Source organism: Lacerta agilis, chromosome 1 (assembly GCF_009819535.1).
Source record: "Lacerta agilis isolate rLacAgi1 chromosome 1, rLacAgi1.pri, whole genome shotgun sequence".
NCBI lineage: Eukaryota > Metazoa > Chordata > Lepidosauria > Squamata > Lacertidae > Lacerta > Lacerta agilis.
In genome coordinates this window covers 89,875,297-89,891,909 of record NC_046312.1, presented here as the reverse complement: position 1 = coordinate 89,891,909, position 16,613 = coordinate 89,875,297, and the positions used below count along the sequence as shown (strand labels likewise).

Sequence of the window (16,613 nt, the reverse complement as noted above, 5' to 3'; positions counted from 1 at the left end):
TTTTTATTTAAAGTATAAAGTGGTACAGAAATGAAATGAAAGAGAATATTAAATCTCACTTGGGGGGGGATGCACCTAGACAGTCCATTGTGGAGACCTTAACCTAGGTTTAAGGTGCCAGTTGGCAATTAACTTACATATATGAGTTTCTAACACTGCTTGGGGGAGTCCTTATTCTCTCTATCCAGGCGCAGAGTTATTACTAGCAAAATAAGAGGACTTCTCTGTTGTAATCTGGAAGGCAAGTGAGCCATCATTACACAAATAATTCAGCCCTTGATAGGAGGTGGCAGTTATTCAGCATCTTTGCACTCAGGGGATGAAAGTAAAATTGATGAATGCATGACTAAATCTAAGACATGCCTTTTAATTTTGCCACAATAGAGAGTAGGGGAAAAGTCAATTAGGAAGTAAAGCAGAGGATGTAGCTGGCAGGCACTCTTCCCTTCTACCTAGTCCCAGCTATTCTCAGGAACAGCAAGTCTAAGACAAATATAGAAACTCTGAAAACCACTTATTGTATTTTTCTGGAGAAGCATTTAGGTAAAATGGGAATTAATTTATTTCCTGGACTTGGATTGCAAAGAGAGGAAAGGAGGGGCAAATCTCTCTCTCTCTCTGTGTGTGTGTGTGTGTGTATGGGAACCAGCACTACTGGCCGTGCATTTTTAAAAATAGCATATTGGGTAGTGAATCTGTAGAGGAACGTGTTTTGTCCATGGCTCTTACTAATTGCCTTCATGATGAATTTCCTGGCTGGATGCTATCAGGGTATTTCCACAAAGACACTATGGATTTTTATGTAAACCCTACAGAAAATAATTGCACAAGAAATGGCTAAGTGAATATAGTCTCCCGGCAGTCAAGAGTCATCTAACGGGTCGAGGAAGTGGGGGGTCTGACCACCTTTATCTCACTGGATCTAGCTGGGGAAATCAGCATTGTGGCTAAGTCAATACCACATACATTATACTTTACCTTGCCCCACTTGCTCCAGGACCCTGGAGTTGAAATGGAATATTCTGTGTGGAAAATCAGTCCCAAAGTTGAAATGATGAGCACATGGCTAGCCAGCTGCTTGTTCAGAATGGCTTGTACTAACTAATATACATATTTCAAGGCCAATTCACATAACTAATTGGGGCTGGAAAACTTGATCTCATGGTTTGGCACCACTTTCAACTTGCCATGTAGGAGGTACTCCCTCTTGGGTATTTGTGGGATTAAAAGTATACCATGTGAAAGTGTGCCAGCATGGCAAGATAATTTTTTATTGCTGTCTTGGAGAAACAGGAGTTTTCTAACATTTTCCAGGATGAAATGTTAAGGATGTAAGAAATGCCTAGAAGTATCTTCCAAATACGGATACGGGAGGCAGTGGAGGATAGGGGTGCCTGGCGTGCTCTGGTCCATGGGGTCACGAAGAGTCGGACACGACTGAACAACTGAACAACAACAATCTTCCAAAATGTTACCAGATAACATGCTCTAAGAAGCTTGTAAGAGAAGCATTGAAGGAATGCTTATATATTGTATTTTTCTGTGTTTTAGACTAGGTTTTTTGACTCAAAAATCATGTCCAAAAACTGGGGTTTCCTATACACGAATAGTGGCGTGGGGGGAAGAAGCTGCACGCCGCCCGTCCACCGGTTGGTGGGAGCGCAACTTCCCCCGATGCCGCTGCATGCGGGAAATTATCTAGGGAGTGTTTCCTGCTGGCAGCTGCGTGGGGGTAGAAGCTGTGCACTGCCTGTCAGCTGGTTGGTGGGTGTGCATTGTGCAACTTCCCCCATGCTGCTGCACATGAAAAATGATCTAGGGAGTGTGTCCCGCCCACAGCAGCATGGGGGGAGAAGCTCAACAACTTTGGGCCATCTCCCCAAAGTTTGAAAATTTTCCTGATGATGGAAAGCCAATATTTGTAACCAAACCCTAAGAGTAATGTAATACACATTAATGAAGTAGTTTTAAATGTTTTTTAAAATTGTAAATCTTCCCTGCTCCCTTTGGACAGTTGAAAATTATTTACTTGGTGGAAACCTTTGCTGTTAAATGTTAATCCATTTCCTTTTGTCCGATAGTTTGGGCATCGGAGTTAGAGATTTAGGAGAGTGAGTTATTGAATCGAGCTATTGGTAGGCATTTGAATATTGCTTTTATCTGAAACACTGGTGGTTCTAACAGGAGTCCCATTGTTTTAGGCGCATTTTGTGACAGGGAATTTCTTTAGAGCGAGCAGTTTCTGAGCTCTGGGTGCAGTACTGTGCCTAAGATTTCAGATTAAAACTGCAGAGTGGAAGGAAAGGAGGACTTTTTCTGTCTCCCCACTTCCAGCTACTCTCTGAAGACTGGAGAAGAATATTCTTAAGAATATTAGGGGGGTGGGCAGGGGAAGGAGTAGACCATGTGAAAAATGAACATAATATTTTAGCTGCAGTTCATTCATTTTCAGCTTTGTATTTTTGTTATTAAAAAGCATGCTTAGACATCCCGTTGTTGTGACCTAGGTTTAAGGTGTCATTTAACTCCTAGTTTTCTTATCTGTTTCTAACATTGGGCGTGTCCTGTTTTGCCACTTGAGGCAAAATGGGAAGTGCTGTCTTGCTGCCACTACCTACCTGCTCTTGCTGCCACTGTGTGCCCTGCCACCGCAACACGCCCTACTGCATCTGCTGCTGGTGGAGAAGCATTGCTGCTGCCATCAGCACCAATATCAGGCAAGACTACAACTCTTGCAAAATGGATGCAATCTTGCCCAAAATCTGCACCAGTGATGGCAGTGCTTCTCTGCCACAGACAGAGGTAGTGGCAGGGTGCTTTTGATTTAAATCAAATCCACCCTGGGTAGTAGGCAGGCAGGGCTCCTGTGGGTGTGCCGCCTAAGGGGCTTCTGAAACTAATGGCTGGGCTGGCTCTGGGTTTTAGGTTATTCCTGCTAAGTGAGTAAATCTGCGAACTGAAGTGCCATTGAGAACATCATTACTACATGAAAAACCTCTAACAATTTAATAAAAATATAGAATTTTGCTGCAGTGGCCAAAAAAGTTTTGGGGGGGGACATAAAATACTGACATTATTTGGTTACCCCAATGATCCTCCCCCCAAAGAACAGTGGCCTTAAAATGGCCTCAAATCAAGAAAATTAAAAAGAGATTTGCAAATGACCAATGTATGCAATTCAATCACATCCAAATATAAAAACTCTGCTTCTATTCATCAGCCAGCTGTTTCTATTTCTCATTAGGTGTTTGTTTGTGTGTGCTGAATTTGTATTTAATAATGGAGTTTATTTGCTAACTCTAGTCTAATACTGTTGTCTTATTGTGGAACTCTCCATCTCTTTCCAAATGTCAGGTTTAAGATTTTTTTTTAAAAGGGGGAAATACAGGAATTGGAAAAAGTGGACTTGTCTGCCATGTAGCAATTAAAATATTTTAACCTAGTCAATTATGGGTGCATCAGTATGTTCACCATACACCTTTGAAGTATGGGTGCATGTGAATGGGAGTGGACACAGTTAACCACACCAGGCCATTTTGAGTACCTTCCATATCCCTGCCCATCCCACCCTCTCTGCTTAAACTCATTTACCAATGGAACATCACAGCCAACTTAATGATGCCCCCAAAATGTCAAAATGTCTTCCACGTTTTCATATAAAGAACATGTAGCCTGCCATGGATGTTACAGAACATTTGCAACTGGGTCTTGGCTGATCTTCTGATCAGTAGATATTGGCATTTACCAAGTTTCTAGCATCAACTATCATATCTTATATACATATATCTGTTTATGTGTTGAAACATATATATTAACCTCATGGAAGTTGAATTTCTTGGAAGCATCTAATGTATCTCTGAAAATCAAAACACCGGTAAAAATAAAATAGTAGTAGTGGTAATAATAATAATAATAATAATAATAATAAAAACAACAACAACAACAACAACAACAACAACAACAACAACAACAACAACAACAACGGGAAACCTAGGTTATGGGGTCGCTCTGGTTTGTAATTTTTTTACTGAGTCCTACAGAGTTGACACTGGCTCTTTAAGAACCTTAGGCTTTGCTGTATATCAGAGGGAGAAAAAGAAAGATTTGAAATATACCACTTGGATTGTGTGCATTACTTGCAGAGATATGCTGTATAGCCTAAGGAAGAGGCTTCACCCTCTACTAGCTGCTAATTTCTGTAAACATATTAAGGAGTACACACTGGGGTGCAGAAGAAAAAAGGCAAGGACAACAAATGCAGCATGGGGCTGGCAAAGCGTTCGGGGTTTTGTTCTCCCCTTTCCTACTCTGAGTTAGGCTTTTAATAGACCTACTGTCTAAGTGGGAAATATACTTTCCCTGGCATGGAACACGGGCATGTAAACCGCTTTCTAATTGAATTTCCCTTTTTGTTGATGAGATAAAATGCCCTACATACATAGAAGGGATGTCTTGGTTGCCTAGCTGCTATGTCACCAAGTGGCAAAAGCTGAATGCAACACAATAATCTGTGTACATAAAGCTTCATTTTTCCTGACCTTTTCTGCCATGCGTTGCTGGAATGCCATTGTTTCCTTATATGTTCATCTGATGCTGTGAATGAGTGCATGAAAGGGAAAAAAGCACATTACCCTCTGGGTTTGGGGCTGCCATGTGCAAGATCTGTTTGCATTCTCACTTCCACCAGAGCAAGCTTAAAGCTACATTTTCAGTGGCTATGAAATGCTGCAGGCAAGTTTTTAGTTTACTGCTTTTGGCTCTCTCTGAATCATAATGAGTTTCTTGGTCACTTCATTTGCTGGAACTTAATTTACAGGAGCTCTTATTTATTTCATTTTTGTGGCCTAGCACAGAGAGGTCTCTAAATATTATATTGCCAAGTCCTTCCTTCCCACTTCCCACGTATTTTACCTAAAGAGATGAAGGGATGCCCCAAAGAACAATAACAGAAAATTCCATATTTTATTATCTAGATTTATTTGTTGGTGTTTAACACATGCTCATCTGAATGAAGTTTATTTAAATGGTTCTCATCAGTGTCAGACGTGTGTGCCCAAGATGATGCACATATCTGGCTTGTTTGTTGTGCCTGCCTTGACTTTTTCTGGAAATAGTTTCAGTACACCTCCACTTTGGTGGCCTGATCCAGCATTCCTAAGCAAATTTTGCTGGCCCTCATTGATTTTGATGGTGAGAGCAGAAAGGAAATAAAAGCAGATATAGCACAGGGGTGGGTGGAGCCCTGCTAGTAGTAGGAGTATAAATCATCAGATGGATAATTTGATGAGAAGTGATGTGGTGAGCTGCCCCTACTCAGTTGATCTGCATGGTCAGCAGAGGGGGGGGGGCTGTGTGAAGAGTGTGGGGGTAGCCACACCAACTGCTGGCATGTGCCACTCCCCCCGAAAGGTATTCCAGAGGGGAATGCAGCCCTTAAGCCATATAAGGTTACCCAACCTCCTGCAATATAAACGTTATTGAATGGTCATTTATGTGATACCTATAGATCCCATAGTTATGTTAGGATGCAGGCAATGCCCAACTTATGTTGGGGTTATGTCCTAAGGCACCACACACTTAAATGAAATAATGCATATTTGAAACACCATTGAGAAAGCATGCAGACACCTTGTTTTGCCTCTGCCCCATTCCATCCCTTTTAGTAATGTTTTCAGGTCACTTCTAAAACGTGAAGTCAGGACAGTAGCAGTGCATGTCTGGCTCTGTCGCTGGTAGTGTACCTGTGGCTCCCCAAAACCTCCCTGCCCTGCACCTGCCTGATAAACTGTAGCAATTTCATTGTTGGGAGACTGGCTTCCAGCCCACTGGCCACTTACTATAACAGGGATTATGCTGAGTAAACTATGGCTGACCTCAAGGGCATTCATCAACCTGCATTTCTTCTTGTCAGAAAACTGGAGCTTCTTCCCACCTCTTCCGCTCTCCCTCCATGCCTTGCCACATTTATAGCAGCTTGTGTTGCAAGAGAGTGTGGCAAAGATGTGGCTATCCTTGTAGCTTCTGCTATCGCTTTACTGTATTTGTATATAGTGAGATCTTTTGAATGGATGAAGTTTATGCAGATTTCATCATGCCGTTTAGAGAGACCAGCATTCTATTTTAGGATTTTACACTTTCATTCGTCAGCATGGTAGAATCAATAAGGAAATGTGAAATCAGTAACAACTGTGAAGTGTGTCAGTATCTCACTCTGTAGTGCTGAATAATCTCTCTTGTAGCTGCTGGTGTCATGCACAGAAAGGGACTTGTTTATAAACAATTAGTCTACAGTGTTAGGGCCAAGAATTCATTTGCATGGAGGTTCTCTACATCCTCACACGTGAGAACCTTTATATCGCTTCGTGCATTGCATCCGGTTAGCCATTGATCAGTGTTAGCCAGGGTACCTGTATCTTATTTTGGTGCTGTGCTCAGATAAATTAACAGACAAAACCTTAATTTTGATTAAGTAAGGAATTTTCCTTTGGAGTGAGAACTTCTGGTGTAGTCTGTTGAATTCCAAGGGGCAATTCCAAGGGATGCTGGAGGCAGGGTAGGCACAACTGGTAAGTGTAAGGGCATCGTTTAGCTTCCCCTGCTGCACATAGGGGAGAGGTAAGGGAATCACCCCTTAGTTATTTTGTACATCTCATGCAGATTTTCAGCAAAAGTGCAGCTACAGTAATGCCCTCCAGTTTATGTTGGCAACTCTCCTGACATTTATTTTAAAACAGTGATGTTAAGAGGTCTTGGTGGTAAATCAATGCTACCCACAAATTTAATTTTGCATTTACAATTATAGAGTGCAAGCCATACTCTCTTGAAGTTAGGGTGAACACCATTAAGTAGTGCTCAGCGGTAGAGCATCTGCTCTGTGTGCAGGTTCAATTCCCAGCATCTCCAGGTAGTGTTGGGAGAGTTCTTGTCTGTAACACTGTAGAGCTTCTGCCAGGCAACACTGAGCTAGATGGCCCAATTCAGTATAATGTAGCTCCCTATGTCTTGTGAACTTCTTGATATTTCCAGGTGATCTGTGTCCTGAATCAGGGATTCCTCACTCTTTTGGGAACTTAAAATCAGCATTTTGGGGTCTGGCTTTGCACAGATCTTTCTGATCTGAGATTAGAGAACAAGAATTCAGTGAAAAACAGAGTTTTTATTATTTCCTTACCTGTTTTAAAAATCCCTTCTTGAACATGAAAATTTGGCTCTATTATTTCCACCCAAAAAAGGATAGGTGAGACTATTTATAATTATGCATATTATTACATATGTTATATGTGTGCCTAGCCCAAAATTGTTCCACCTATTCCTGGCTTTTAGAGGGTCTGGTGGCATAATTGGGGTTTACTTGCACAGAAATTTACATGAACCTTATTCAAACATCACATCCATGTATGGACGTCTGATTTATCTGAGCTGACATAGGTATACCTAGTGAAAGGATGGGGGCACATTTTCTTGCTCTCTGATTGCTTATGGAAAAAAGGTAAAGCAGGGTCTCACCCAAACCAGGGCAATCAAATTTACCTCAATGTTGTTGCCAAACTGCATTGTAAATGTGGTCTTTGGAATTATCTAAGGAGACACTTAATTCAAAGTGCAATGCTTTCTGTCATCAGAAAGGTTTGCATAGATCTAGTTACAGGTAGGTAGCCATGTTGGTCTGCCATAGTCGAAACAGAATAAAAAATTAAAAAATTCCTTCCAGTAGCACCTTAGAGACCAACTAAGTTTGTTATTCACATGAGCTTTCGTGTGCATGCACATGAAAGCTCATACCAATAACAAACTTAGTTGGTGGCGCTGTGGGTTAAACCACAGAGTCTAGGGCTTGCTGATCAGAAGGTCGGCAGTTCGAATCCCTGCCACGGGGTGAGCTCCCGTTACTCGGTCCCAGCTCCTGCCCACCTAGCAGTTCGAAAGCACGTCAAAGTGCAAGTAGATAAATAGGGACCGCTCCAGCGGGAAGGTAAACGGCGTTTCCATGCGCTGCTCTGGTTCACCAGAAGCGGCTTTGTCATGCTGGCCACATGACCTGGAAGCTGTCTGCGGACAAACGCCGGCTCCCTCGGCCTATAGAGCGAGATGAGCGCCGCAACCCCAGAGTCGGACACGACTGGACCTGATGGTCAGGGGTCCCTTTACCTTTACCTTTAAGGTGCTACTGAAAGGATTTTTTAAATTTTTTATTCTGTTTCGCTTGCATATATATTAAGCGATGCCAGGCATGCTTATTCCAAGCAACGATTCGGAGTTGCATTAGGGGCATGTTTGGAGACAGCATCCATGCCCTCTTTCCTAAGGGCATTTGGCTATCCACTCTTGGAGGCAGCTGCTGGGCTGAATTGGCCTTGTGCGTTCCAGCAAGTCATTTCTTAGTATTTGTATTATTAGATAAGCTGCACTGCAGTTCTCCCAAATCAGATGGTGGCAGCTGTTGCTGCTTCTTCATTTAATTTAATAATTGTCAGCACTTAGTCATGGGTTGCCTAGAAACTATTATATCCTGTCTTTAACTATCTCAAAATGTTTCAGTGGTAGATATATCTGTCATGCAAATTCTCTCGCAGCATGCCTCCTAGTTAATTTTAAAAGGAAACGGCTTGGTCAGGCACACTGCAGGATTGCATAATGCGTCCTCAGACCATGCTTATGGATTTCCCACATTAAGTCTGATTTAGCCTTGGAAGTGGTCCTGAAGAGTAATCACTAATCAGTGTCCATACGTGGTCCCCTGGGCTTATGTAAAATAGATCACTGTCTCCTATGTTTCTTTGTGAATCTTAAGATAAACGGAGAACACATTTTAATGAAAGTATTAAGAGAGAGAAAATACGTAAGTTGGGTACATCAAGAAGTACTGCTGTTGGCTGATTTATAAGTGCTGATCTCTCTTCCTATTAGGCACAAGCCTTCTGATCCCAAATCCTTGCAGAATTAAGTGCCTTTCAGTAAACTAGGTGTGCAAACTATTCCGAGGTTCCGAGGGCCAGGGAAGGAGAGCTAAGCGGAAAAGACAAAAGTATAGCTAATAGAAAAATAGATTTCCACAAAAGCACCGGAACCCATGTTGGGAGCAACCAGAGTTTCGTCTAGTTAGAGCACACAAGGAGAAGAATAGGAACCTAGGTCATAAGAAACAATGCAGAAGTCGAAGGCAGACAATGGGGAAAACTGTGTCAGGGTCACAGGGAATACAGAGCCAGGACACAAGGCCACACAAATCTCCCCATGTATTTCATTTATCATGTGAGGCCTTCTGTGAATCCCCCTGACCTCTGGAGGTAGGCAGAGGGTGACCGGAGAAACCCCCTTCTCATTTCTGGCCTCACTTCATGTCAAATACATTTCCTAGCAAGCTTTGTCTAGCACCAACACTATTTTACTTTTATTTCATTGGGTTTTTCATTGTATCAGTTACCTTAAACTAGTTATTTTTATTGCCATCACTGAAATTATTGTGTTCAGCCATTTTTAATAGGATAGTGTTGTTGTTGTTTTCTCAGGTGTCCTTCTAATTTAATCTATATACCCTATTTCTAAATGTATTAACTAATTTCAAGAACTATTTCAAGAATATTAATTTGGAAAGCATTCACTGCTTGCCAGCTAAAAGATGGCCTCTAAATCTTTGAATCAATCAAATAAAAATTTTGGGGGGGAGGGCATTTTGGGGTCAGCCTCAGGTGCTAAAATGTCTTCTGCCAGCCCTGACAAAAGCACTCCTATAGTTTATGGACATCTATTTTACTTCTCCATTCCAAATGGGAGATAATAATGACACTAGGCTGCATAGCTTCCACTCATATTTAGTAATCTTTCTCAGTGGCTACGCTTTCCCGAATCTTCTGGTTCTCCCCCTCCCCACCCAGGAGCCTAGAGATAGGGGTCAGGGAAAGAGAAAGTTAAAGGCCTGACAGATGATGGCAGAGGCCATTCAAAAAAGAGGCCAACAAAAACAGAAAGGGTATAAGCTCAATAGTCTGTGAAGTTTCTTGAAGTAGCTGGGAAATGTGAGCAGCTATGTCATAATCATGTTAACCAATAGGGGGCATTTTCAGTCACTCCTGATGTTTGTAATTTTATGAAAACTTTCAGAGCTAGAGCATACATACCGGTACATATTACATATATAGTCTCTCTCAGTGTGTATGTTTATATGTTGACTTAGTAATTGTTGATAACATACTGAATTATGAAATTTAGATGAAATCTGCTATTGCTGAATAAAAAATCTGGGAAGAAATTTGAAAGGAAATAATTTTATAAGCACACCTTGCTTGAATGTGGATTATGACTTTCAGATCATTCCAAATTCATGGTACATAAGGGGAACCTGGAAATCAGGGTATATGTTGTAATGGTAACATATGTGAAGACAAATCATGAAGGTTTCTCTCATTACTTGGCCGCTTCCCACATTTATAGCCAGTGAGGTTAATTGCAGGATTGGCCTTGTACACGTTATTCAGGGCAATGACTGCATGTCAACTGAGCTTTTGACCCCCTGGGCTCAAGGAATGCTGCATTTCATAATATTTAGGGGTGTGCTTTCTCTCCCATTTAACCATAACTGGGCCACGGTTGAATTTCCCCCCCCCCCCATCTACTAACATCTGTTTCACAATTCTCTGTCTGAATCCCCTTGCAAGATACCTTAGACAAGACTCCACAAGAAGGGGAGAAATACTTCTCCATTAGCTAATTGGCAAACATGAGATTCAACCCAGTGCTAATGGAACAGACTGCACTTTCCAGACAGATAACAAATATATTTTCCTGGCAGTTTTAGAGGAAATTATCCTAAAAACCCAACTGTCAGATATTTCCCCCCACCTCACCCTGCTTCTACTGCCTCCTTTTTAATGTACTGTATCATCTTGGGTCTATTCAGATATAACTAGATTCCTACACAGCTGGCACTGTACACTACATATGCAAATTTCATGTGCTAATTATACATTAATCTATTTCACTGTATGAACACATGTAAGGGAAGCTACAACAGACTGTGGCTTCTTAGCACGTGGATATACATTGAAAGATACATGTGCAGTCATCACATGTGGTTTGCACAGGGATGGAACACATCCCATTTGAATGTGCCCATATTTCATTCGCATAACTTTTTGTTTCACACACCTCTGTTTTAGTATATGCAGTTTGCATATAGAACTGCTGTCAAATGATTACATAATCTTAGAAATGAAGTATGTGCTAAAGTATGCTAGCAATCTTTTAACATGCTGGATCACATCACAGTGTGTGAAAGACAGCAGTATGCTTTTCAGCAAACATCCCAGCAAAGGTAATGCATTTAACAGGCTTGAAAAACAATACTTTTGCTTGAGGCAGCATTCTGTTTTGGACTATTTAAACTTGGGATTTGAGTTGTCTGTGCTAAATGCACAACATGTATCAATTATTTTTTTATTTCTGCAGTTCTGCATTGTCAACGTAGTCTTCAAGCTGAACTATTGTAATGCTCTTAAATGTTTCGTTAATCCTATTTGGAGGACAAAATGAACTGACTTAGCAAAACTGAAAGCTCTTGTAATTTAAGAGTGAATATTCAGAAAATACACAAACTGTATCCCATGACTTCAGAAGGTACATCAGAATAAGATTTATTAGCATCAGCCACTAGCCATAGCAATAAAATCTTTTGCACAAGGGTCAATTATATCTTTGCACAAGGGTCAATTATATCTTTTGCACAATTACTCTTGAGAGTCCCATGGACTGCAAGAAGATCAAACCTATCCATTCTCAAGGAAATCGGCCCTGAATGCTCACTAGAAGGACAGATCCTGAAGTTGAGGCTCCAGTACTTTGGCCACCTCATGAGAAGAGAAGACTCCCTGGAAAAGACCCTGATGTTGGGAAAGATGGAGGGCACAAGGAGGAGGGGACGACAGAGGATGAGATGGTTGGACAGTGTTCTCGAAGCGGCTGGCATGAGTTTGGCCAAACTGCGGGAGGCAGTGAAGGATAGGCGTGCCTGGCGTGCTCTGGTCCATGGGGTCACGAAGAGTCGGACACGACTGAACGACTGAACAACAACAACAACAACAACAACATTATATATGTATAATTAACTTTCCTCTCAACATTGATTATGATTTCTTAAGGAGCATCAGCGTGGCAATCCAGTGCAGTTCCCATGTGTGTGTGATTCATGTTATCTCCCAAAGCAACATAGATGGAATGAGGATACCTGTTCTTATCTCGGTTTGCAATTTTGTCTATTTCAGTGTAGGAAGCAGGTGATGAGCTCTACAAAGTGTACATGTCTTATTACTATAGGAGAGGCTGAATTAATATTCTAAGATTCTTGCTATTTTCTGCTCTCATTTCTTTCATGGGATGGCCATACAGACTTTCAAATCCATTGTTTATCAAATGAATCTGATCAAGTAGGTTGTTGCCCACAAAAGCTTATGCAACAATGTGTTGAGACTTGAAGGCCCTACAAGATTCTTTGTTGTTTTGCCGCAACAGACTAATGTGGTTATTCATCTCGTGTGTTCCCCATGTGAATGACTGTGTACCCACCACACAATTAAAGTACAACCCCCCCCCAGTGCAACTATACTTTATTAAAGCTGCTGAGAATTGTAGCTCTGTGAGAGGTAAAGTACAGTTCCACGTTTCTTTTGGGTGTGAGTGTACGCATGCACAGTTCAAATTCACCTCCATAGAGGAAAATGTTACATTGGTAGGGTAAGAAATCCCTCATGTGATATTATCAGCCTTAACAGTTGCATTTGGATGTATTTCTTTTCCAGTTTCCCCACATCACCTGGTACAGGTGATGACCATTTTAGGCATCTCCAATTGATGCATGATCACTGACTCATGGGTCCTTTTGGAGCCAGAAAAGGGTGCAATGGGATAGAGGCACTTATGCACACTCTGCTGACACATGCAAGGGCTGGGAATGGAACCCCCGTGTGAAATGGTCGTCGCATGTATTAACCTGAGATGAATATTTATTTATTGCTTCATTTATATTATACATTTCCACCAAGAAGCTCAAGGTGGCATACATGGTTCTGCTGCTTCCCCATTTCCCCCCAACAATAGCCCTGTGAGGTAGGTTAGGCTAAGAAACTCTTGACTGCTCCAGAGAGCTTCCTGAATGAGGGGGGATTTGAACTCTGGTCGTAGTCCAGCACTCTAACAAGTGTCTGGCACTGGTTTTCTATACAGAGAGCTTTTTTTTAAAGTCTTGCCCTGCCATTATTTCATTAGCTATTTTTACAAGGCTAGTCATTGAATTCAAAGAAGGAGCAATACAAGAAATGGCACGTGGCTCTAGCACTCGGTGTATCTTAAGAAGAGAGAGACTCACTTTCCCCCTGGGTTTATCCATAAGCCTCAAAAGCTTCTTTGGATGCATATATACCTATATCTTGTCAACTAAAGCATGCCTTTTGATTAATCGCCATTCACATCTTTCCCCTCCTCTAGCATGCATTTGACATGCTGACATATTTCTTCATGGGAGCTTAAATGTTTAGACATTTCACAGTAGGTACAAAAGCCTTGTAGGTAAAACCAGCCTCTGAGATACTTAAAAAACCACAAAAAAAATTCAAGCAAGAACAGAAGCTGCGGTTCCCTTTTCTGCTTTAATTTTTCCTACTTGTTGACTCATTTGCACTTTGTACTTGCACTTGGCAGGAGTGTGGGTGAATAATGCCTCTCTTTAATTTACTTGTGTGAATGCTTGCTTCAGTGTGAAATGGGGTTACAGTGGAACTATTGGCCTCGAAGGAAAGTTTGAGAATGTAACAATTCTTTGCCACTGTGACATAGTAGCTGGGGTTGATGGGAGTTGGAGTCCAACATCTAGAGGGCATCACCTTCGCCATTCCTGTGCTATGGACGTAGTTTATGATAAAGAAATTCCATATCCCATTTTATAAAATCGCTTGCCTCCACCGGCATCTTGACTCTGCTGTTACAGCAAATGAATCTCAAGGGGTGTTCGGAGCACAGTCTAGTCCTGTTGTGTTGGATGAGTTTTTGTGGGTAAGGCTTGAGGATGTGGACCAGGATGCTTGGATCGGTCAGGCCAACCACTTTCACTCGGAACCCTTGCCCCTCTTTACAAGTAATAGTAATGTAGATTAATATCCTTTTTTAGGGGCTATCCAATGTACTCATCCCTATTTACACTATAATGCTGTGTTTTGTCTTTGAGACTCCTGGGGGAAACTTTAGAGAGAAGCAGAAACGTGACTGGGGAGGGGGGGAGAATTGGTGCTTTTCCACATGTTCCTGGACTACCTTTCCCATCATTCTTGACTGTTATCCATGCTGGCTGGGACTAATGGCATTTGGTAGTCCTGTTAAGTAGCTGCACTACTATAAATTCATGGTTACTGCTGGCTTCCTCCCCAGGTAGGAAAGGCAGCAAAAAGGGTATGTATCAACAAATTGGACCACAATTGAACCACAATATCCACAGTGTCAGTGTTCAATCTTTTGTTCCAGAATGACTAGTAGCTGGTACACTGTTTGTCCATAGTGACAAACTTCATGAACTTCAGCACTTGTTGATAAACAGAGTCAGAATAAATTCATGTGCTGCACCTGTCCCATCTGCCTTAAAAAAAAATCCGCCACATTTTCTAGATGTGCATTGTTTAAAAAATAGTTTGACAGAGAGGTTGATTCACAGTAATTATTTAGGCAACTAAAACAGATGGGGCAGGTGTGGCAGTGAGAAAAAGAACATTTCAAGACATGTTTATTGATTGTACAAGGTTAAGAAAATATACTTGTCTCTAGACTCTTGACTCTAAACAAATTTTGCACATGCTTAAAACTAAGCCTATGTTATGTATTTAAAATAACAGAAGATACTAGAAAAGTACAAGGTTTTTGAGAGTTTATCAAACCAAGGAAGGTGCATATTATGCTATATATGTGCACATACAGAGATATGTAAAAAATCAAAATATTCAAACTTGATTTTTTTATTTTTAATACTTGTATATGCACATTAGCAGCAAGCAAACAAAAACACTAAGCCAACAATAAATGAGAACTTATATAGGACACAATCCATCACACAAGGCTCCATAGTGATGGTTTTGCTGATTGGGTTCTGTAAATATTTTATTATTATTTATTACTATTTATTAAATTTGTGTGCCACCCTTCAACTGTAGATATCAGGGCAGCTCACAGCATAAAAATACAATATAAAAAATACAGAATGAACTCCATTTTATTCCTGTAGCAAATATATTTAATAGCCGGAATTGTCTACTGAATTCAAATTCACACTAATCTGAGCAATATGTATATAATAAAAGAGTTTTACTCTTAAGAGAGAGTCATTACAGAGCTGACCAGATGTTTACACCATTGGGTATTAATCTCTATGGACACTGTTGCTCTGCTCAGTGAACTGAGCTGCAGCATTTGCTTGGTATTACCGGTAGATGTGGAAACATGAGAACAGGAACAAGGCAAGGTAAGCCAGACACACTGGTTCAACACTTGTCCTTGCTTGTAGTTCAGCCTGGTTAGCACAGAAAGAAGACACAAATAGGAGCCGGATCCACAGTAAATCAAATCCATGTCACAAAGAATGAATTGTGCAGCTGTGGACCAAGTTCAGCCACATATGTTGTCAGCGTTGTACCAATAGCGTTTCAGGTTCTCCTGGGAAGATAATGAGAGGTGTTTGGTAACTAACTGTGAGCTTGCTTAATAGACGTGACACAATACTTTTAGGTACCTGAAGCAGAAAAAGTGAAGTAGTGCTCCTACAGTGTTAAAAATGTTGTAAACTTTCTGTACTTGGATGGTACATCAGATTTTGTCACCTGATGTGATACCAATGTTTTCAAATTCCCACCCCTTATTTGTAACTGCTTTTAACATAAGAGGATGGGTTTTTTTGTGTGTGGTTTTGTGTTTGTTTGTTTTTTGCTGATTCCCCCCCCCCCCAGTGATTGAGGGTAGATTGAGCAAATACAGGTATAGGCAGATCTGGTTAGCTTGCATAATACTATATAATCTGTACAAGTCACAGAATGTATTTAGCAACACACACACACACACACACACACACACCCCGCCAGGCTCAATTTGGAATCAGGCTTGTTAAGAAGAGGGGTTTTTTTCTGTTCCCACCACCACCCCTGTTCCTATGCCGCTTGAAACCTATTTTGAGGTGGAATAGAAATTTATAAAGGAAAGCTGTGTGCTGACTATTTAGAAAGATTGTTATGGAAAACTGAGATCCAACTTCTGCAATAACAAATGGACTAATTTGCTTCTCTTGCCTCTAATGCATCTACCTTTTGTCTAGCTAATATCAGTGCTTTTTGAAACTGGTAATTGGGATGAGTTGGTATAAGGGATTCATTCAAACAAAGAAATAATTTCAGAATGTTTTATTTCAGCACATTCCATGAAGCTTCTCACTGTGAGGGAAGATAAACTTATATAAGTACAAAAGTTTTATTTAGCCAGAGTTTGCTATAATAATAAGCAGTTATATTGACATTCCTAACCCCTCACACTCACACACATGGTTCCCTCCCCTTTCATTCTTCAAGAAATAAAATTGATTTAATTTGACAGCT

General features: G+C 41.0%; 1 protein-coding gene across 2 annotated transcripts in view; it reads left to right on the top strand.

The window, feature by feature from the left end:
• The window catches only part of ADCY5 (adenylate cyclase 5), a 171,545-nt gene that overhangs the window by 52,149 nt on the left and 102,783 nt on the right, over positions 1 to 16,613 (top strand). The gene's annotated exons all lie outside the window — the stretch shown is intronic.